This window comes from Falco naumanni, chromosome 1, assembly GCF_017639655.2.
Source record: "Falco naumanni isolate bFalNau1 chromosome 1, bFalNau1.pat, whole genome shotgun sequence".
In the NCBI taxonomy this organism is placed as follows: Eukaryota; Metazoa; Chordata; class Aves; order Falconiformes; family Falconidae; genus Falco; species Falco naumanni.
The window spans coordinates 115295669-115319752 of NC_054054.1; the positions used below are offsets into that span (position 1 = coordinate 115295669).

A 24084-nucleotide genomic window follows, 5' to 3' on the forward strand; every position below is an offset into this window, starting at 1 on the left:
AGCTTACAGGCATCTCATCTCACTGCTTACGGGCACTTCACCTTGCTGGATACAAACCTTTGCTGAGAAAGACTGCATCATCCCTGTCGGAGAGTGGAATAACTTTATTTTAAAGTCCTAACTCTGTGCAGACACTGGGAAAGCAGAAGAGGCCACAGCCTCGCAAAAATGTGCTAGCCAGTCCTTTGGGACAGCAGGGATGAAACCCCCTTCAGGGCTTGTACTGCACATCTTCCCTCCTCTTCTCCCTGTCCTCCCTTCATTCCTATGCCACATACAGCACTCAGGACAGGCTGCCAGAGGAAGGTTTTATTCCCACATAGATTAACTTTTACCTTGGTTCCCCTTGTTGTCTTGATAAGCAATACCAATAATCTTAGCAGTGTTTGCTCTTTTGATTTGGGGAACAGTGAGCTGGAGCATATCCCTCTTATCATGTCATAATTAATCTGCTGTTTTCTGCTCTGGTTGTCAGGTATTAAGCTGCAGTGTGGCTGTGGCTGTGCATTAGGGAAACAAGCTGATTGCAGGTGCATCTCCCAGTCCTGCCAGTGCCCCCGTAACATCCTGGGTGCTCTTTACTGCAGCCTGGGCTCGTCTTGCAGGGAGGCAACAACAGCTTTCTTCAGACAGCCCATCCTATAAGCATCCGATTCAGGCACCTCAAAAGCACTTAAAAGAGCCAGACATCGAAGGGTAAGTCTTTTTCTACCAACATGAAACATCTGCATTTCCCGTCCCCCTCTTCTGTAGATACACTCCCCAGCCTCCCATCTACAAGGGGCCCCAATGGTGTGCACGGCTCCCACCACTCTGCAGCGGGGTGGTGGTCTCCTGGGGAGGCTATCACCTGCCTCGGTGAGGGCAGGTTTAGGTACCAGTTTAGTGCTGTTTTGTCCCCTTGTCACACATCCTGGGTCTGTCCATCTCGTGTTCAGGGTCACTGTGACTTTCTGGCTGTGTTGTACCCAACAGGTCCTGCTTGTCCTACCCCCGGGCTGTGGGGTGTCACACACTGATTGACTGACAGTACTCCAGGAGTTACTCTGGTTGCTCCCTATGTGTATCATGCTAAAAACATCATGTGCCTGCCCGCGCCCCAAATTTGTTCTTGGGTCCCCATTTTGCAATTGCCTATATTTTTGTAGATGTTGTTAGGAACATTAGGCTGGGAGCGGTCGTCAGACATTCATTCATTAGAATCCTCTCCCTCCCACTTTTAGGCAGATCACATATAACCACAGCCAGCCTCAGCTTTGGGGAGAATCCAGCTTACCCCCTCAAGCTGCAGCACGCAGCACCTCTGAAATCTGGGCTACACCAGCCAGCATCCTGCCCCACGGAGTGCAACGAGGCAGGATCTGCCTTTACTTGCCCCTTGGGAGCATCCCTACCTGAGCTGGCAGGGCTGTGGACCAGCCAGGAAGAGGTTAAAGTGTTGCTCGACCAGCGCGGGGCTCTCGGGATTTAAAGGGGCGGGGGCAGCTCCTCGCTCCCTCCCAGGAGGACGGGGGAGCTGCGGAGCTTCCTGGGGGCTGCGCAGGGCTGGGGTGGCGGGGGGTCCTGCCCGCAGCCTTCGCCACGCTGGGGCTCCCAGGGTGCTGGTGAGAGCTGCGAGGGGCTGCCCCCTCCTCGCCCTGCCGGGGGTCAGCTCTGCCGACAGCCCGGTTTTCCTGGTGTTTTTTTCCTGTCCCGGGGAGGCTGGTTGCAAGTAAATACAGAGACTGTGTCTGCTGGGGGTAAACGCACGGTGTAAGCTGTGTGCAAATGCGTGTTTTCCTTCCGGGAAAGCTGAGGATGCAGGCAGCCAGGTCTGGGCACGGGTCTGGATGGGAGTAACTCTCAGTTTTGATGGGTTTTGTGTCTAACTGGCTGCTGCACAAACCGAACAGTGGGTGAAAAGCGGTGTATTTCCTGTGGAGCCCACGCGGCTACTGTGGTTAGGCTAGCAGCAAATTTACTCTTTCATGACGTGCTGCCTGCCTCCCAGCTTTATACCTGTATGCATTTTGTTTCTTTTTTTGTTGTTGTTGTTGTTGAAAATATCTCTTGTCAGTTCAGTTCGTTTGTCTGGGTAGAAGAGTTTGCATTTTGTTAACAAAAGCTTGCCAAGTGCAAAAACCCTCAAGTGCCAGAAGGCTGGTGGATCCCCACTTGATTACAGCCCATCTCCTCAAGTGATTTCCTCCTCCAGAGAACTCTCCTGCTATCAAGTATGATTATGTGGTGTCACATTAGGGAGAGCTTTGCAGCTGTGATTCCAGCTGCTCTTTCCTGGACAGTGTCCTCTCTGTGAATGATTAAAAAAATATATAAAGCAACGAGCAAATTTGATCACTTGGTCTGTGTTGTATCCGCAGACAACAGACTGGGAGGAGGAGAGGAGGTTATAAGGGAGGTATTTTAGAGCATGTTTCAATGCTCTAAAATCTATGATCTATAGAAAAGATGAAAATGAGTTATATTTGTACACTGTTGCAAAATGTTGTGTACCAGTTTATTATATTAAAAAAAAACAAACAACCAACGACACCATACCCTTGGAAAGCTACAGCTTTTACAACCAGGCATTCTCGTTTTGCTTTCAGATCTGGTTCAAGACCTGGAATTTGTTCTCTGGAGCCCTGGATGGTCTGGGAGTCAAGGTAGGCTTGTGAAAGAGGTGGGGGGCAGTGTAGCTTTTCTCTGAAAGCGTGCTGGTACTGACACCTTGCAAATTCTGGCTCAGTGCAATCATGGTTAATTAAAGGCAGCCTGTACTCATATTGAAAATGCAGTCACCTGACGCGAAACTGGGAAACAACTAGATGATGACTGTGCTTGTTTCTGTTTTGCACTTCATTAGCCCTTCCTCCACACTCCTTGAAGCTTGATCTTAAGAAAGAGTGGTGTTTCTTGCCATTTGGTCTTTGACTTTTTTTTGGACTTGGAAGTCAACAGCATAGTCTGGGTGATACCTAGTCATGTGGTTTTGCGCGTCTTTGGGCTGTCACAGGATGCAGGTTATCACCCCTTGGCTGTCTTGACTTTTGGCATGTGGCTGAAGGGGAAAGATGATGCCCGAGTACAAGATGGTGTGTTGCTGTGCCAGTTGAATGAGAGGAAGAACTTGTGGGAGCAACCAGTGGAAAACAGCATTTACAATCCATCAGTTTGCTTGCTCCTCAGGTAGCTATGCTTGGGTGTTTCAGGGCCCCCAAAGGGCTTCTTGCAGTTATGTGTGTCCCAGTTCCCACAGGTGATGGGTGCTGCAACACTCAGACCACCAAATGAGGGCCAAACATTTAAAGTCTCCTCCCCTTTGCAGCAGCCGTTCAACCAGGATGGACAGACTGTGATATGACATTGATGTAATTCTCCTTTTAAACATATATATTTATATATCTGTGTCTATTAATCTGTCTTAAAATAAAACGTTGGAAATTCTGGAAAGGTGGCATAACTTTTGGAATTGCTTAGGACAGGTTAAGTCTGTCAGAATCTGTCATGCCAGTGCTTCTGAACAGCTGTCGGGGGTTAGAAGGTGCAAGAGAATATGAAGGCACCGCAGTGCTTAGCTGAAGGCTACCGACTTAAAATTCATCCTGTGCCAGTGAGGTGTGCTGGATAACTACTGTTGGTGAAGTAAGTGTGAGGAGAGCTGAGATGCTGAGAGCTTTGAAGTGTTGCTTCCTCTGCAGAAGACTGGAGGAGTGCGTTGTGTCTTCAGAGGCCATGTGTGTTTTTTGTGATGTGTGGCTGGTCCTGGAGACCTTCAGGCTCCATCTCAGTTGCTCATCACTTTCTGTGTTCTGCCTGTGCCACATGCCTTCCTCCTCTTCTCACGATGCTGTGGTTAGTGCTTCTGCCCCCAGCAGTGCACCAGGCACTAAGATATTTTAATGGTGTTCTTGTCGCGGGGTTTTAGTTTAATAGTTTGGACATTGCTTTTGTGTGGGCTCAATCCTGCTAAATGCACAGCATCCAAGGAGATAGAGTGCCCTTGTTCCTCATCAGCTTCTGCAGGTCTTGGTGTCTCACCAGGGTCAAGCCCAACATGATTTGCACCAGCTATTGAAAATGAAATGTTTGTGATGCTCTGCAGCTCTCAGCACTTCTGCATGTACTGTGGTCTGGTCAACCCCAGATGCTGACAGAGTGTGTTGACTCCAGACGTGGTCTTCCTGGTCTTCTCCCTGACCTGCTGGTCCTGCTCCTGTGTCTCTCCCTACCCTCCTGGCCCTTTAAGTGCTCTCAAGACTGGTTTTTTTTTCCATCTTTGTTTCTCCTTTTCTTTGTCACCTCCCACCCTACAGATTCTCTTTTCCTTCTCTTCATGCGGAACAGCCTTGGTACAATATATCCTCCCAATTAGCTTGAAGCTATCTGAAGAAGTCATTTGACCAGAGATGAGACATTTTTGGTAAAAGATGACTCGATGTAATTGTACTGTTTCGGGTATCAGTTCTTGAACAGAAAGTTATCTACGCCTTTGCAGTTTAGTCAATGTTTTATTTGAGCTTTGATTTTTAGCTGCTTCGATTATAGTGCAAATGTTGGCAAGATAACGCCGAGTTGTCAGTGTAGAATGGAGCCAGACTTGAAAATCTGTTTCACTGAGGATGGATTTTGTTTCTGTGGCATTTGTAGGATCTATCCAAGCTTTTGCCTAATTTCATTTTCTGGGTACAGTGAGATGCCCTAGACAGCAAATACTGGCTGTTACTGAAATATGCAAAATCACAACATTATTATAATTACTTCAACTTAGGCAAGACATTGATCTTAAAATCTACTCATATTCACAAGAAGAATTCTCTGAACACCACGGCCAATTCTCTGCATGTTTGCAGTCATATTTTCTTTTCTTAAAAAGCACTTGCTCCTTAGAAAAGGTATACTATCTTCATTGGTTAGGGAAGCTGGAATTGCGTCTTTGGAAAATATTCTCTAATAGATTTTTGTAGCATGCTGGTTTTACTTTCAGATTCCTTCCAGTTGCAATAATATTTTAACAGTTGTTTCTGACAACTGTGGGCAAATATTTGTAGATCTGTACGCTCTCTGTAATGGATGTTGTCTGTAATCCTAAACAAAGTTCTTAAGACTTTGGGTTTTCATGGAAGTTTCTTTTTATTGTATCTTAAGCTATAATGTAGGAGAAAACCCCTGTGAATACATACTTAGAAAATTGATGCTCTATCCTTTAATAAATAAATATGTGATGCTGTGATAGAGCATCCTGTGCAGTTAAGCAACAGCGGAACAGTACTGTGCTGAGTTCCCCAAGTATAGCCTTGTACAGGGCAGCACTTAAGTATGTGCTTAACTTCAAATATATGAGTAGTTGCACTGGATTCAATGCATCTACTACAGGTTTGAAGTAAAGCACTTGCTTAGCTGCTTTGCATGGTTGGAACATATAAAATTTCTATAAATCAGAGATGACTGCATTCCACCTTTCAGTCCTGCAGAAATCTGGTTTAGGTCCTGTAACGTTTTGCTGCATCATATGACCCAGTAAGCTGTCCTGGAGGCAGCTTTGCAGAGAGTGTCTCATAATCATCTTCAGCAGAGCATGGGGAAACTGAAGATTTAAATTAGCCGTCTATTATGCCGCTTCTGCATGCGGTCTTACGTGAGCCCTCAGTGAGGACTGGCTGTTAGGAAGGAAAGGAGCTTGTCTGCAAAGCCTTTTACTGGGAAAAAGTGTGTTCTCCTGACTCACAGCAACATTGCGTTACACATGGTTTTAAAAATGTTTATAAAACCATCTTTTGCATATTCCTGCACGTTGCACTGGGAGACGTGAAATCCTTTTCCTTTTCCTTCCAAGAAAAGAAGCGGTGTAGGGGGAGCGGGAGGTAACTGGTTAGCTTTGCAGCTCAGCTGGTAGGCTGTCTGGAAGGGAGCCAAGGGGCCTGGGTTCAGTCCTCTGATAAGTCATCAATTTCTTTCTCACCAAAAACATCTGGTTTTGGATGCTGAGTTATGAGCTAATATTAAATACAAAAGTTTATAGCATCACATATATAATATTGTTGATTAGAAGCATCAAGTAAAGTAATTGACCAGAGGGGACTTGGTGTGAGCAGCTGGTAGAGCATCTGGAGGGGAGCCAAGGGGCCTGGGTTTAATTCTCAGGTCATCTATTTCTTTCTCACCAGAAACATCTGGATTTGGATGCTGCAAAGCTACAGACTATTGTCTCATGCAAATGTTTCTGGTATCACACTTTTTCATGGTAATATGATTCCAGGAACATTTCCATTAAGTGTTTACACCCAGAGAATTCTGTAAGAGTGACAAGCAAAAGGTACGTTCCTGGACCCTGCTGAAATAAAAAAGTTAATTTCTTTGGAGTTGCAAGTTTTAACCAGAATGTGTAGGGATGCTCTTTTGAGTAGCCTGAAGCACAGATTTAAGTTGGGCCCTGCAAACCTGGTGCTGCCCTGACCCAGCCAGCAACCGTGACACGGTTTGCTGGTGTCACCAGTGCCTGCAGCTGCCAGGGTGCTGGGCGAGTGTCCCAGCCCAGTGGGGCAGGGGGCTGCCCGGGTCCTGAGCGCTGGGCTCTAGGTGTCAGAAGAGGCTGGTGGTTGTGGAGGCTGGTGGCTCCCAGCGGTCACTACCCCCCGGGGCTGCAGCACCAGTGCTTCCCACAGCCTGCAGCAGAGTGGGGAGTGGGCTCAGTGCTCTGTTCGCAGGAGATGCGTTTCTCTACTCTCTGAAAACACTTTGGTAGAGGCTGTAATGTTGGGTGAGCAAAGAGCGAGCTCAGGTTTAGAGCTGGCTATTGCTGCTCTCTGCTCTTAGCATCCTTCCCCCAGTGACTGCTCCATCACAGCGGGAGGGTGGGGGCTGCTGGTCACTCTGGGGGAACAGAGGGTAAATCCCCTGGAGGGAGAGGGGGCCAGTTCCTAAAAACTGTCTGTTACCCATCCTGCAGGGTCCTGGCTGAATTTCCCAGGGAGTGGTTGCTGTTGGCAGGCGGGGGGTTGGATCTCACCTGTGGCAAGCTTGATCCCCTCTGTGAGCCACGGTGAAGTGACACCGATCAGCGGCGCTGCAGATCAGGCCTCTGTGAATTAAATCAAGGAGTTTATTAATAAACTTAGCAATGAGCGTGATTTGCAGGTGATCAGCCAGGATGGAGGTATGGCACACAGCTTGGGAAAAACTTTGGGTTTACGCTATTCTGCCATCTGCCAGCCTCTGCGGTTACTTTTTGGTGGCCCTTTGCCAAGGTCTCTCCTGAGCCCGTGGAGGGATGGCTCCCGGCTCATCCGCTCGCTGGAGGAGCCCGTGGGTGAGAACCTCCGGCTCACTCACATACTGGGCTCTGATTGTCCCTCATTTAGCTAACCTTGTTCAGCCACCGAGCAGTGCTAATGTGAGAAGACACCGAGGAGTGAGCCATGCTCCAGTCCTTTGGCATTTTTTCCTTTTATTTATTAGGAAGAGGTACAGCCATCTCTCCTTAATTATTCTGCCAGAATTCTCACGAGGGTCTTGGTTTTGGTTAAAGAAATAGGTGGCCAAATGGCAATAAAATATTAGTCTACCTGAGTTTACCAGCTGAAATGGTTTAGAATATCATTACTAGGTTAATTCCACCATTCCTGCCTCTTCCTCTGAATAAAAATACCATTTAAAAAAAAAAGTCAGAATGGGACATTTCCAGAGGAATATTACATTTCCTAAGTATGGATTTTAACAGCCAATCTCAACCAAACAATGCATTATACGGTGCCAGAAATAATAAATCAGTGCAGCCCTCAGGACTGAAATGGAGAATTCCCTCTCCCCTTGTAGCTCCTTGGAACTTTAATCTGAAATATGCCACGAATCAAAGGATAACTTATTGGTACACAGGAATTCCCATGCTTGGTCAAATCTGATTTCCACAGAGTCTAGCACTCTGCTGCTAGCGGTGGCCAGAACCAGATGCTGTAGAGAAAAAGACCAAGAAGAGTTGTTAGTGGAGGAATGTTTGCAGTAATGTGTCTGTAGAGAACACTTAATTTTGCTTCATTTAGGAAGGACTTCAATACACCTGATCTTAGCCATGTAGGAACTGCTGCCTGGTCCTGCAGGCTTCCTTCTCTGGTGGAGAGAGACACAGGAGCCCCCAGAAGGCAATTCAGCCTTTTCTGAGATAGGTTAAGGCTTGTTATTGATTTAATTAGAAAAGCCTTAACGTCATTGAAAGCTAAATGCCTGAGCTAAGGCATGAGGAATCTTAGTGACTTTTTTTCTGCCCATGAGGGTGGATGTTTCTGTCATAGCATCCTGCAAAGGTCTCTATCTACGGAGGGATGTAGTTGTCTCCAGATGATTTCATCTAACTGTGAGGGCTTGGAGCTCGGGAGGGGAAGTGGTCCAGTGGCTGTTGCCCTCTTTCTTACACAACAACTGTCTTCTACAATTTCAGGCAAATCTGATAGCTTCAAGGCAGTTGGGAACTTGCCTCCTGTTTATTACAAGGTTATGAAAATGTTTGCAAACAAGACAATTCTTTCTGATGATGGTTTTGCAGGGTGGGGAAATGCTCCTTTTGCATCTGGCCCCTCTGCACTGCTCAGAGGGCTTCTCCCCAGTATAATTTAGGATTAATCCCAGATCCAAACCTGGCTGTGCTTCTGGGGTTGTGCCGCAGGGATAGTTGGTGAATTTGGTTTCAGAGCTGCTCTTGTAGATGTCACACCTCAGTTCCTCCAAAAGGCCCATGTTTGTATAATGGGAGAATTCAAATAGGATATGGGATTCACCTTTGCTGTGCATCATTCTGTGTACTGCTTTTGTTTCATAACTGAAGGAATTTGAGATGAAAGAATCATGATTTTTGTGCTCCCTCTCTGTGTGATGATCTCACCAGAACTAAGATCAGTCATGCTCTTAGCTGGGAGTTGTTTCAGAATCCACCTGTTCCCTTTCTGCTCTGGCTGAAATGGTGTGGACAGGGTATAGTGCTGCGTTCATTTGTAGTTCACAGCATTTGCCTTTAGTTTGCTTATTTTGACCGCTGGGCAGTGATATTTTTTTTTTTTCTAGAGCTGCCTACAACGACTGGAGATTTTCTGATATCTAATTTGCTCAGGACTCGTTTACTTCCTCTGTTTTTCACCGCACTGTATTTGTCAGGGTGAAATTTATTCTTTATGAAAGAGGGAGGCTGTTTTCTCCTGACTCACCTTCCTATGTAATTACCCAGCTCTGATGTGCCCCAGGCTATGTGAGATCTCAATATTATTGTTATTAATACCGCTCCCCCATCCCAAGCATGTCCATTTGCAGCAACTCCTCAGCGGATGCAAGCAAGGCCAACCACAGAGTCAACAGGAGGACTCTATTATACATGGGCTTAAGTGTTTGCAGGCGCTGAAGCTTAGATTTTCACAAGCAATTAGTGATGTTGCACGCCTCAGCTTTGATGCCTCATTCAACACGTTTTAGCCGGGGCTGTTTATGGCGAAGCGCGGAGCTCTCGCCCTTGGAGCTGGGCCCCTTTCAGGTGTCTGGCTGGGCAGTCAGAACCGGAGGAATGTGCTGGTCCGTCAGCTCCTGGATTAAAGCTCTGGCAGGGAGCTTGTCGAATAGCATGTGTCTGGAAATGCCTTGGATGGGTTGAATGCTAAATAATTATACGCGCTCTTCCTCCTCCCTTTTCTTACAGTACGCATCCTTAGTTCTGTATCTGTGTTAGTGCAGACCCTGTACATTCGCACGTGTTTTCATGGGACGTAGCTGTCATTTAGCATACATCGTGCTGTGCTAACCTACTTCTGTCCCTCTCCAGACAAATATGTTGTCTGTAGATATTTATCGCTATTTGGGAAAAGAAATACTTATTTTAAAAGCACTGGTGGAAATAAAGTACTGAGTTTATTCTTTTCAGTTACAGGATAAAAGTACCACCTAATCTATCCTTACAAAATTCTGCTTGCTTGTTGGCCTGGAGACAATAACTGCTTGGACAAATGAATAAAATACCTTTTCTTTTAGTGTATATCCTGCAGGTACGTCTTAATAGAGGAATTTCCATGATAGCGTTGCCAGGCTTGCTAAGCTCATGTTCAAGGCTGGATGCTTGAATGGTTTTGAGGTAGGCACATCCTTGTTCTGTTAGTAGGAGTTTTATACTACTTTAATTCTTTTAAGTGAAGAAATCTTATGTTAAGCTTGGAATTGGAGAAGGATTAAATGGCTTTTGAAGGGGGGAGTGCTGGCTGTCTGCTGGGAAAGGCGGCATAAAAGTGAGACCTGGGCTTGGGTTGTCTTTTGATCGAGAGCCAGTTTCAGGTGCTGGTGAATAGGATTTGAAAATGGGACTTGTACAGCTGATTGACCGTCTGTGTTGCTTAAGCTAAAATAATAAAGCCCAGGATCATGCAAATATTTCAACGGGAGCTGGGAACCTGAGCTGGATCTGGGCCCAGCTGTGGTGAGGAGCTGGGACTCTTGCAAGCCCAAACGGATGGAGCCTGTCAGGGGGTTGTGTTAGAAATATAATGAGCTCTGTTTGATTCGGGATTAACTTGGGCTGGTAGTTAACATGTGGGGTGCTTTGGCAATGGTCAACCCTGTTCCTTTTCTTCAGCCCTTCTCCTTAGAGCAGATTTCAACAAAAAGCGAGTTCTTGGTATGAGGTGAACTCCTGGAAGCCTGACGAGCCTGGGGTTCAGATGCAGCTTCCCCATCAGCGCCCAACAAACGCCTTACGAAGTGCTGCTGAGCTGTGGGGAGTGCTGCTGGCCTGAACTCCTGCAAACAGTCGGCAGATTCACTGGGGAAATTAAATGAGTGTAATTTTGGGGCAAGATAGTGAATGCGGCTGCTAAACGAGCACACAAAAATAAACCACAACCAACAAGGGCTGTTTGCTGGAGCAGCTGGGGAGGGGCATAAATGACAACTGAAGGATATGATGACTTGCAAATTGGTTCCTGTGCTGGCTTAAAAACTTGTCGTTGCTTTAGAGAAGACTTGGCATTTAGTGGGAGCCTACAGGGATGCCTTTGGGGTGCAGGCTAGCAGGCAGAAAGCTCTGGAGAGCGGGGATTGGAATGGTGTGGGCCAGGGAGATGTAAAAGGACTATAAGTGGGGAAGAGCTAGAGGGGGTTGGAAGGCCTGAAGCATGCCGGGGGGAGCAAAGGGGGCTACGAGTATAGTTGGATACGATATTTGGAGCTCTGGCTGTTGGTGCCTGGCGGTGGCTCCAGGTCGTGGCATCTGTTAGAGCCCCAGCTAGCATGCGTATAAATGCAGGCGTGTCCTTCACCGCTGCTTGCTGTGGAAGGACGCCAAATGGTTCCCATTGCATGGACTTCCCGGGAGCCTGGTGGCACTGCTCTGATACCGCAGCAAGCACAGGCTGTCTCCGAGTTTGCATAACCCCAACCTCTGCCTCCGCTCAGTCCTGAACCTCGCCTTCATCTATAATACCCAATTAGTGTTTTGAAGTGTGTGGGGGGAAGAAACCAAACAACCTTTCAGGCTGTTGAAAAATGGCTTTTTACTTGTATTTGTAAGCGGTATTTTTCATCCACTTTCACTTGTGATGACTATTTAAAATAGAAAAAAAATCAACTTGTATCTGAATCATCTAAACCATCTTGAAATGACTATTCAACTGTAATGTAACCTATAAATCAGGCTTTAATCCTCTTAAATATTTTTGGTGTTTTTAATACATACTAGATGAGATCTTCTGGGGGAAAGTGAAATTGTGTGACTTAAAACATACTGATATGAAAACAGTTTTGAGGGCAGTTTGGATTTCACTTCTGAATGCTTTTGGTCCCACCCTGTTTTCTTGGAAGGAAAAGTCAACGTTTGAGCTAGGGCTCCCAAGCTTGGTCCTGTTTCTGCAACTGAAGCTTCAGTCGCAATGTCTTATTCCCCTAGGTGGCTTTACAACCCCCAAGTTTCTGTGGGTTTTGGTGGGGTTCCCCCTGGCTTCGGTCAGTGGCTGGGAGAGGAGCGATGTCTCTGCAGACCGTGGGGTGTTCCCTGAAAAGGCAGTAACAACCTCTGAGCTGATGTGATACGGCTCCTTCCACTCATGCCATATGTGAGCGTGTTCCCTTCCCTGCTGGGAATGCCCGCTCGACCATCTGGTTTATGTTTGCTTTGCTCCTGCCGATAAGGAGGAGAACGTCTCGGAAGGTCTGGGGAAGGGTCTTGCGCAAGCCCTGTTCCCCGTGTAAGCGAAGCCTGATCACCACCGCGCCGGGGGCCATGAGGGCTTCCTGCCGACCTTGCGTGGCCTCTATTAGCAGAAGCAACGTGGCACCCAAAGCGCGGAGGAGTGCGGTATGTGCTGGCCCAACATCTGTTGATAGTATGGGCTGTGTCATAACAAGGAGTGCTTTAATCACGTAATGAAAGCCACATTCCTGTAATTGTATAATATATGGACACAGCTTTGTAACATCACTTGTCTGAATGTGAGACAAATTGGATGCAGAAGCTTAGCCTCTTTGGCAACAGCTTATTTGAGGATTATTATTTTTATTTATAATTTTAGTTGACTCCCTCATTTGAAGCCCTTGTATTTACCTTGATATTGCATTGGGATTAACCCCTTAAAGCTCTGCATGCCGTGACCCTGCCTGATACCCAGGTGATCGCACAGCTAATGGGCAGGCTGGGCCCTGGTTCAATAGTTTTCACATCTGGGTGGATAATAAAAGTATTCCCAGCTTGAGCAGTTATAAACAGCACAAACCCTTGTTCTTCAGAGCATGGTGGATTGGGATTAGGAGGTAATACAGGCCTTTCTGCACCCATTCCAGAGATAAATACTGATGGCCAGAAAGAACAAAGTGGAGAGCTGGTCCATCTGGGACCTGGTAAGCTGCAGCAGATGGGCAGTGGTCCTGCAGATGACTTGTTCTGCTGGGATCAGGGCCACTGCTGCTCTCTGCTCGCTGGAAGAGCAGAGATACAACAACCTTGTCCAAAGCAACAGCAGCTCTTCCCCTTGGTACTGTCACAGAGTAAAATGGGATAGAAAAGTCTTCATCTAGCAGCTGATGCTTAGGCTTTGGTGTTCTGATGTTGAATTGCTTTGATGCTCCTTTTTAGGATGAAGGGTTTGATTTCAAACTGATTCTTTCTTTGTCTTCTATGAACTAGTTTTTCTTGCTGGTGTCCTCAATCCAAATGGGACAGTACAAACCAGGTCGTGGGAGCCAGGTCTGCTGAGAGATTTTTACAAGCTGCAAGGAACTTGAATTAGAAGAAATAATTCATATTTGAGCAGGGAATTAGAGGAAGGAAGACACTTGATTGCACCAAGAGTCAATTTCCTCTACTTGCGTTCCTGGCTATTTTTGTTCTCCCCTGATGATTGCAGGTACTGTGTTTCTGGTTTAATTGGGGATTTTCCCACCCTGTGCTAAAGCAGACTGAAAGTAGCGCAGCCTCCCCCCCTCCACCATAATCACCACTGGGCTTTTCCAAGGTGGTTTGGCTGATTTCTCCTTGCATTGTTATCCCACTTGAAATGCAACAAAATACTAATTTCTTGAACTGTACTGGCTTCTGTGCACTTGAGCTTCCTATTCCCCAGCTGAAGCCATGACTGCAGATGGGCTCTGTTTTTTGACCTGTTGAATTTGCAGGCTGGAGCAGTTCTTAACTTCACACCAAAGGCAATAGAAGGGCAAAGCTGCACAAAGCTGTGTTTTGCTTGTGCTGATAGTGATCCTTCAGGGCAGGCTTTCCTTGGAGAGCTCAGGAATTAAATGCTGTAGGCTCTATTTCACAGACACTAGCTAGAGGCGCAGAGAGGTACTTTGTAGAGGATCATGAGACCAGGGAGTGAATATTTAGGGTGAGGAGGAGACTTCCCATGTCCTGATTTTCTACTCACTGGGCCACACCGCACAGACAGCAGGTGCTCAGCCTCCTGTGAGCCTGTTGCAGCAGAGGGATGCAAATAATTTTGCTTCTACTTGTGCTCCTGTAACTCTGGTAAATCTGCTGAAGCTGTTAATCTGTTAGATTGAAACAGCCTGAAATGAGGAAAGATCTGTGGATGAACCTTTCAAAAAGTCTAGGACCCCTGTGGGTCTGAGCTCTTTGATAGCATCCTAAACTGGGTTTCAGCAGCCCTGCAGTTTGGAGGACACTGGCTGAATGACCTTGGGAAACTCGTTTCATCTTCCTAGGTTTCCAGAGCTATTGAAGTGAAAGCCCTTTTAAAGAAATATAAATGATCAGCCAGTGTCCGAAAGGAACAGTGTTAGAGACTGGTGCTTCCTCTAGCAAAAAGCCTTCTCAGAGGGGCACCTGAAGAAGAGGGCAGGCTTAGCTGACCTCCTTTGGAGCAGAGTGGTACAGCTGAAAGCAGAAAGATGTTACTTAGACCCCCCCCTCATGGTGTAGGTGCATGCATACCTGCATCTGAACACATATCCACATGCTGCATGCATTTATGTCTGTCAGATCATGCAGATGCATGTCCAGACACCTGCATGTGTGTAGCTGCAAAACTGCTGCTTTTATAGTTGGGGTTCTTTCCAGGGAGCAAAGGGTGTTAGATGGGAGAGAAATGCAGAAGCGGTAAGAAGCAGACAGTGTTTGTATGAGAGTCAAGTGGCTTGAATATGAAAATTCAGCCTTCAGGGAAAGCTCTGGAAAGACAAGAAAGAAGCAGGGTTACCACAGGGAATACTGCCACTGCAGGTCCAGAAAGCCTAGACAGAGCACTGATGGTATAGCATCAGCTGAATTGGAATAGATTGCCTTTTGTAATGATGTAAATTAGTGAGGTTGCCCAGTGTCTTCAGCAAGAAGTTACATCCGATCTCCCTCTGGTCCTTGCGAGAGCCTTGCAGATCATAGAATCGTTTAGGTTAGAAAAGACCTTTAAGATCAAGCCCAACCGTTAACCCAGCCCTGCCAAGCCCACCACTAACCCCGTCCCTCAGCACCACATCTACACGGCTTTTAGATACCCTCAGGGACAGCGACTCAACCATTCCCCTGGGCAGCCTGTTCCAGGGCCTGATGACCCTTTCAGTGAAGACATCTTCTCAATCTAAGCCTCTCCTGGTGCAACTTGAGGCCGTTCCCTCTCATCCTGTCACTTCTTCCTTGGGAGAAGAGACCAACCCCCCCACCTACAGCCCTGTCAGGCAGCTGTAAGGAGCCAGAAGGTTCCTCCAGGCTAAACAGCCCCAGTTCCCTCAGCTGCACCTCGCAGGACTTGGGCTCCAGCCCCTTCCCCAGCCTCATTGCCCACCTCTGGACACGCTCCAGCACCTCAATGTCCCCCTTGCAGCGAGGGGCCCAAACCCAAACCAGGGACCAGCACACAGTCTTGCAGCAATGTGTTGGATTCGAACGGGTCTGTGTACAGCCCCCTGCACAGCACCCAGATCCAGCCGCCAGGTACACCTGCAAAATAAAGGCAACAAACTTGTTAGCGAACAGCCACAGTAATACCAGCAACATGAGCGATACCAGAAATGATTTTGGTCCGTATTGAAGCATAATTTCAAGTTAGACAGCTGATCTGGAATTCATTCACAAAACCACCTCTGATCATTTTGCAGAGCTAAATTGCCCTAATTTTGCAGAGCTAAATTACCCTATTAGGCCAAGAGAGGGCCCCATTGAACTGCAGTTCCTTTGCCCACAACCCCTTTAAAGTAGGATTTGGGAAGATGGCAAGGGAGGGAGGAGAGGGAGGGAACATGTGACAAGTGCGAGGGCACACCAGAAAAGGAAAGAGAGAGGAAAAAAGAAAATCTTGGGTAATTTCTAGTGTTCTGCTTTTATTTTCTGTAAGACTGAACAAAACAAAACCACACATAAACTGTGTAAATGCACATGAGCAAGGAGCAAAAACATACTGAAAGGAGGAGGAACACGTGGCTGGCACCCTGGGAAAATAACTCTGCTTTTGGAAAATACTGAAAAAGTCAACACAGACTCAGGACAAAAGCAGGAAATTTAGCAATGTCACGTAACTGATCAGTCTAAGGTTTTCCATAAAGCTAAGTCTTTCTGTTAGGCAAAATGCGTAACCCACCTTTAATTAGTTACAGCCACATTTTCACTAAAATTGGTAAGAAAGTACTTATGTTACTGTGGGTTGCATAAGAAAATTTAAATGCCTAACTTTTTTTTTTTTTTTAATACATCTCAATTTACAGCCCCCTTATTTTTAAAGCATTTCGCATGACTGTTCCAGTGCATTAAAATAGTTAAGTATGAAGTGCATCCTTACATTTTGGAAGCTTGTTCAACATGAAGAGCTCGTGGTAGAGCATGTCACAGCAAGGACCATAGGATGCTAGTAGTCACCAAAAAGAAAGCTGCAAGGATGCAAAAGAAGGCAGGCATGCAAGCTGATGACTAGATAAGCAAAAATTGCCATGGGGGAATAAAGAATGAAAGTCTTGCAGAGCTGCAGAGGAATATACTGTAGATAGCCTTCAGGATCTCAAATTTGATTTAAAAGGTAATACAAATCCAGTAGAAGCATTTCAGGAGAAGCTAAACAGCACCAAAGCACCAGGCATGAAAGGTTTCCTCGGCACTAGCACTGTGGGTTTTCTTTTTGCCATTTTGGATTTCCAAGCCTATGACTGAGAGGTGCCGTTTAATGATGGCCCTACAAGATGGCAATTGCAGCTCCACTAAAGTCCAGGCTAGCCTACTTAGAAGAAATACCTTTAGATGCCAGAAATAAAGACTGTCTCTAATTGGTCTGTTGAGAATTAACCACTAAAAGAAAACCAGCGTAAATGCAGGAAGCTTTCTGTACTGAGTTGCCCTATAACAGGTATACAGCTAAGCCAGCTCCAGACTGAATAAGGACACCGACTGGCAATTTGGAGTCTTATATAAAAACTTATTTGGCAGTTGCTATTTTCGGAGCCCTTTGGTCGAATCATCAACAATGGTAAAAATGGATGGCGATGCATCCTGCCCAAATGCCAGGCACAAACACCGAAAGGCTGGTCTGCTAAACTGCCACACCAAAATGCAAGCCAGGCTGAGACAAACCTCTCACTGATTTTTTTTTTTTGAAAAAAATTTTTTTTGCTCGTTTTTGACGAGGTAACGTGAAACTCTGAATTTCTCCCCACCTGGTACTGTGAAGGAGGCAATATCCTGAAGCACATTTTTTTATGCGTCGGGCAAAACATTTTTCCCCTACTCCAAGGTTTGTGTTGCCCACATGCGATACAGGACACCTGAGTGTAATGACAGCCTCTCTACAATGTGAGTGAGCCTCTAAGATAACCTGAGCAGATGAGCTGTACACAAAAGGAGCTCATTTTCCCATGTGCTGCCAGCCTTGGCACTGTCAGCAGAGAGGCCAACGAGAGTGCCAGGAGGAAAGATTTAATGAATAGCAATGTGAACTTTAGGCTTTCATATGTATATATACATATATGTATATATACATATGAAAGCCTAAATATATACATGTAAGGTTATAAATGCTTTATCATACTAACTTTCCATGTATGTATGTATCACTTTTTTTCCTTATTTCTTTCTTTCACTGAAAATTAACTCCCTGCTGTCTCTGGAGCGTGCTTTTAAGGATTGCCATGTTTGCTCTATGCCAGGCAGTAGAAAACGGAGCTAGCACCTTAAAAGCCTGTGTTTCCCATGTGCCCAGAGTAGAGTACAATTTGTTACCTCTCCTTAAGTCCTGAGCTATCTATGAAGTGTGGTGGTGGTTAGCAGTGAGCCCTTTAGTGGGGGAGTTGGTGTTTGTGGCAGGATGGCGATGAGCAGCCTGATTTTGGCTCTGTTTCTCTCCTTCCCTCGTGTGGCCTCTTTGCTTTTGTGTTTCTGAGCAGGTTCTTTCTCCTTCAATGTTTTGCTGTACCCATTGAAAACTTGCCCATTTGGTGCTATTTTTGCATGTGGTGCAATGCTTGGAAGGTGGAGATACCTGCTGGGTGCTGGGCAGAGTGATGCCCGCGCCCTGCTGGGTTTTCTGTGCGCTTGTTGTGAACTGGGAAGCAGCACAGGCCGGGTCAGGGCAGCGTCTTGTCAGCTGCAGCCACGGTGTCTTGTGTGCAGGAGGATGCTGCTGTCAGTGTAAGGACCTCTCCATCCCCTCCACCTCTCCCTTTTGCCCTGTTGTTTCTTCCCTCGGGAGTTTCAGCAATTAAATGTGCTCAGGTAACAGGTCCCACCAGCTGATGACATTTCTCCCCTGGTTCGCAGTGAGAACTGTCACCCAAACAGGCTTGTTCCATGTCAGCATCTCATGTGCTGGTCTGCTCAGGCTCATGTCTCATTTGTTATTGTGTCGTTTGAAGGTCCTTCTAGCTCCTCAGTAAGCAGCGGGGCTGGTCTGTCTGTGTCTTTGTCCTGTTCTCCTTTACTGAGGGCTCCTGGAACCATCCTGGAGAAAGCACTGTGCCTTGGGCAAGTGACCCCTGTGCTCAGCATCGTGAGTGCAGCCAGTCCCACTGCTGTTAATCGGTGTGTAATGAACAAGGCCAGGAAACTTTGGCTTTTCTCCACTTCTTTATATACATATATATGTATATATTATTTTCTCTGCCTTGGATACCCTTTTCAGATGGCAGTGGCATGTGTGAGGACACCTGTGCTGCCATATTCTGTGCTGTCCCAGAGATCAGTCAAGGAACATTATTGCCGTGCTGCCATGATTTCCAAACTCTGAATTTTCTCAAGCCCAGCAAACTCTTGAAATCCTGCTTGAGCAGACCTGCTTCACTGCATCTAGCTGATGCTTGGGATCACTCACATCACTGCCGTTTCCCAGCAGTGACCAGTCACCCTCTGAGGGGATGCACCAAGCTCTGAGAAATCTGAGCATCACTTGGACCTTTCACTGACTTCAGCTGGACTGGGGGTGGGTGCTGGAGTGGAGGCTCTGGGTTTGACATGCCAGAAGGGACATGAGCTGATGCATGCTTAAGACAAGGCACATATGTAGGGACAGTGCCTTTGTATATAGATGGGGTTGTGGTTTGTGATTTGCAAAATTTGTTTTTGTATTTGTGATGGCACCAAAATATAGGGAAAACCCTCTTTGTTTTGGTCTGACCCCTAGTGTTATTTTTATCCTTATCAAACCAGTAAATATTCCTGCCAAGCACATTTTAATTTAGCTCCTGGCTAAATATTCTAGCTTAGAAAATATAGTTGAAATAATAAAATTACCTCTGGAAAATTTACCATAGTTCAACTCTGGGGCACCTGCCCCTCATTTAGAAGTGAATTACCATTCAAAATTTAATTTCAGTTTTTTTCCTTGATGGAAGCATTAGAGGTATGTGACTTGAACTTGTGAGGGGCTTAAGTCAACCTGAAACACCAAACTGTTCGTGAGCAGGTTTTCATCCCTAGCCCGTGCTTGCTTGCTCGGTTACTATGCCAGCTGGTCAGAAATCGAGCAAGAGGTATGAGTCTGGACTGTGGGTCAGTTTTGCTCAGGTAAAACTTAATTTTCCCCAAGGAACTCTCCTGTTCTGCACCATTCTCCTAGTGTTTCAGGTTGCTCCTTGGAAGGAGGCACGCTCTGCCTGGCTGCAGCTGTGGAGGGCCACTGCGCTCCCAAATGATCCCCAGGACTTTGATAGAAAGCAATGGTATAGCTCCCATGCAGCGCGTGGGTTTTGAGGTACTTCAGATAATCCCAGATAGTGTTTGGAGATCCGTATCTTACCCTCCAGCCCCTTGAGGGTGTGTGGAATCTCAGGCCAAGTTTACTGTCTTGTTCCTGAAATAATCCATGTTGTTTCTTCCAGGGAAAGGCGAAAGGGAGGAGGGGGAGAGGGGAGCCCATTTGCAAACACTCGTGGAGACAGTGTGGATTTATATTCTAGTGGCGGGAACTTGGCTGTGGGACATCTGAATGAATACAATCTGATGAGTTTCATTAAAGCTACGCCTCATTCTTTTAATTAACTTCTTGTTCTTGTCCTTGGTGAAGTAGTAATTATTTTTTAATTAGCCCAACACTGCATTGCAGAGCTAGCCAACCCTAGCCTCATCTCACAGAGAGGTGTCATAAGAATTAAGTTAATTAGCTTGTCACCATCCCTGTAAAATATGGTTGTGTTTGGCAAAAAGGGGAAAAAAAAAAAAAAAAAAAAAAAAAAAAAAAAAGAAAGACCCTTTGGAGTTCCAAGGTTAATTAAAAAACACGATGCACAAGAGTGTCAGGTTGGAGAGAGGCAGATCCTGGGTTCGGCTAGTGCTGTGATTTGCATCCCATGTGGGCGCGGAGGCAGAAAGCTGAAGTAGCGCTGGTGTAACTCTGTTTTACCCATTTACCATTAGCCCATTGCCAGTGGTCCTGGGGCTGGGCACTGGGACGGCGCTGGGACGGTGTGGGCACCACGGCGTGGGGCTGGGGGGGTGAGGGCAGGTCTGCAGCTGCGGTCAGCCTGGGTGGCCAAGCAGAGCCCCCCTGTGCTGGTAGCTGTGCTGGTGGAGGTGGGAAGGGGGGCTGAGATCTGAGCCTGCCACCAGCCTCTTTTCTGTGCCATTCCTGTGGTTTTTGCTGGTGAACAAACGTTTTTCAGGTTTCAGCATCTCGCAGAGTTTGAGTATTGGACCAGGAGGGGAAAAATACTCCAACAAAACCCCACCACAAACATTTAAGGATTTATAAAACTGATCCGTTCCCCCTAGTTGCTTTGATTAAATAGAAAGATGTTCTGTAAAAATGAACTTTAGGGTTGGAAAAGCCATTTTCTCTGTCAGAGTCCACCTTGGTGAGAGCCCTGGTCCCTGCACACACCCCTGCCTCTGCAGGTAGCATGCTCGCAAGGGTTCTGGTCCTGTGTGGCAGCTTCTCCTCCTTCCATAGAGAGCCCGGAGAAATTAGGCTTTTTCTTCAAACCTCATCTCATGCCTATTTGACAGTTCAGCATTCTTTTTTTTTTTTTTCTTTTTTTTTTTTTTAAGGCAATTTCTAGTTCTCCTGATTGAAGAGATGAACTTGATTATATGATCCCTATGGGATTTAGAGCTGTCTCCTAAATCTCCCCAGATGATAATGGCTCTGCTCTCTTTGCTCCAAGGGAATCCTTGTTTTTTAGCAGTGTTGCCATTTGCTGCTTCTCCTGGATGGACTCTGACTGTTCATTAACCTGTTACCGTGTGCAGCATCCCAGGACAGAAAGTCCTGACACCCCTCCTGCTGGCCAGGGATGGGCTGGGGATTAATAAAATCCATGCTGCTGTTTATCAGAGGCAATTCATTGATCTGGGTGACGTTTGCCCAAGGGTAAAGGAACTCGAGCAGCTGTGAGGGGTGGCTTGACTGGACACGTTACATTTTGGTTCGGGGCTCACATCAGAGTGGGGTGGCTGATGCTATAGGGACGCTTTGTGATTTACATCGCTGTAAATCGCGTGAGATGTTTGGCACAGTGTGATTCTAATTCTTACGTCACAAAGGTGGTGTGTGAAAAATGGAAAGGGAAGGTGGGAAGCTCTTGAGGTCTTGGTGAGGGATGGAAATCCTCCAGAGGCAGAATGGCTGGAAAACAGCATTTGTGGATTTGAGCTACGCTGCTTGGTGGTTTGCAGAGCTGGTTTGCGGCACAGGGGCGAGCAGAGCGGGGTGTGACATGGGACTTGGAAGCATCAGTCCTGCCACGAGCAGAGATGGGGAAGTAAAGCATGAAAGGAGCTGGGGGGGGGGGGGGGGGGGGGGGGAAGCTTTGAAAACGGCACAGGAGAAGCAGAGCTTTAGTCCTGGATGGGCACCTGGAGCTGGCTGTGGGAGCTCACCTACCCTAGCCGCTGTTATTCACAGGCTAGTTCAAAGCTGCTGGCCTAGGGGATGGCCTGTGGCGAAGACATTAACCCCCTCCTCAGCTGTCTCTGTCAGGTGTCCCCACCTTCTGCTACTTGGCCAACAGCACTGCGCTGTGTCCCATGACATCCCTGAGGGACTTTCAGTCGGGTGAGAAACGGCCAGTAACAAACAGAAACATCTTTCTTTATTGCGTTGTAGCCATTGGCTTTGTGAGGTTTAGGAGAAACTTCTGTGGAGAAGCTTGTACCATCATTTTCTGTCTGACAGTTCTTGAGGACTTCTTCAGGTCAGAGCTGAAGGTAGTTTTTTAAAGAGATTTTTGGAGTATTTTAAAAATTGGGAATATTGAAATGGAAAATACTGGTTAATATGGACACATTTTCATATAACATCTTTTCCCCAGAAAATTCTGACTCTTTACTGAAAAAGCAGTTATCATTCATCAGGAAATGGAAAGCTTTAGGTCCAAAATACAAAATCATTCAGGTTTAGAAACCTCTGATTTTTTTTTTCATTGCAAAGTCAACATTTTCTGTAGGCAGCAGGCTGCTTTTTTGTGAAGAATGTCATGTAATGAAAAAAAAGTATCTATCAGTAAAGCTTTGACAGAAAACTTATGACCAGCTCTGCTCTAGAGCAGCTGGCCACCATCAGAGACAGGATACTGGGTAGACAGGCCTCTGGTCTAATCCAGCAGAGTGATTTTTATATTCCAATGTAAATAATCATTTAAGAGGTAACTGTTTGGGGCTCCCTTAAGCTTTCAGCTGGGGGTCTGCAAGCTCTGTGTTTCTAACTGAGCAGTGAAGGCTCTTAGTAAAAAACTGACGGGGAAAAAAATAATTCCAACAACCCCAGTGGTCTCCTTCAGAGAATAAGGATATTAACTTCGGCTTTAATAAAAACATAATGTTAACTAATCTACTGTGAAGAGCTTCAACTGCAAACTGTAGCAATTTACCAGTGAAAAATTGGAAGGGGACTGAGAGTTGGAGGGAACCTGCAGTCATTAGCTGCAGATTAAACTTGAATTAAATTACTTCTGATTGTGTCAATCCATCCATCGTGAGGATTGTACCTTTCCAGCATTCCTCCGCTGAAGGGAAGGGAAAGGAAGTTTTGGCTGGATTTGATGCCTTGCTCTGGTGGAGCTAACACGAGAAAGTGGGATGGGGGGGTGCCTGTGAGCGCACAGATATTCTGCAGCGTTTGAAGTGGCCAAGGCTTCTGGTGTCTCTGGTGCTGCCACTGCAAATATTGCTTTTAAAAGTAACATTTCTGGTTTTGGATCCCGGAACATACATCATGACCATGTATCTCCAGGATATGAGAAGTGTTTCCAGCAGTAAGGGGGGTTAATGCTGCTTCCCCAGGCTGGGAGAGCGGAGGCATCCTTTCCAGCCAAACATCTAGAATAAGATGCACATCAGTCGAGGAGCAGTGCTGGGATCAGGTCCTCTCAAGGCTTGTGTGTTTGTGTGTGTTTCCAGTCATTTTCAACTGGTGTGGGGCAGTAAGTCGTGCAGATACCTTGGTGTTGTGTCAAGCAGTGGCTGGCTGTGGATTCCTCAAGTCTCTGCTCGACTAAGAGTCACTGAAACAACCCCCAGAAAAAGACCTGGTCCTCTGACATCTCATAAAATACATGTGTTTTATGTGGTACAACTGGTTATATTTATTAACCACATGGATCCTGTTGCAATGCAGATGAATACTCAATCCAAAGTGACTACAGTCTGAACCAAAAGCCTGTGTCCCATTTCTGAGGGCATCTGGACCTGGTGAATGGCCTTTGCCTGGAACTGTTACAGTAATGGATAACCTAATTCTGAAAATTTTTCCTGCTTAAATTGGGGGGAGGTTTGGATTCAGCATCCATTCTGCTCGGATTGAGGGCTTTCCTTCCCCCTCCAGGATGTTTACTACTAAACATGCAGCCTTGCCTGAAGGTACAGAAAAATGTCAGCAACCTGCAAACATCCAAAAGACCATTCTAAATCGTGTGAACAATAAGCGGAGATGAAAACCTAATTGCATGGCATATGGCTCATCCCTACAAACCTTCGTACTCAAAGAGCTGGGGGGTAATAACTATTCAAACAAAGCGGAGGACATGTTAAGGCGATGCCTGTCTGAGCTATCAAGCCTCATTGCTTGCAAGAAACACATAATCCCTTTTAATCTCATTCCTTGCATTCCGTATAGCTGTAAGGCTGGGTTTCGGTAAAACTGATTTTCTAGCTGATGAGGAATTGTGAAGGGGCTCAGAAGGTGCTCACAGCTCACCATAGGGCACAGCGGGTGCCTTGCAGTGTTT

General features: G+C 46.3%; 1 protein-coding gene across 13 annotated transcripts in view; it reads left to right on the forward strand.

Moving 5' to 3' along the window:
• Window positions 1-484: 484 nt before the first annotated feature.
• The window catches only part of LOC121081254, a 198565-nt gene continuing 174965 nt past the window's right edge, over window positions 485-24084 (forward strand). For 12 of the 13 annotated variants that reach the window (XR_005825634.1, XR_005825633.1, XR_005825639.1 and 9 more), the window contains exons 1-2: window positions 1523-1711; window positions 2589-2645. The gene's annotated coding sequence lies outside the window, so the exon portion shown is untranslated. Of the gene's footprint in view, window positions 697-1522; window positions 1712-2588; window positions 2646-24084 lie in introns of those variants that run through there. The other variant, XM_040580132.1, reaches the window with a different exon arrangement.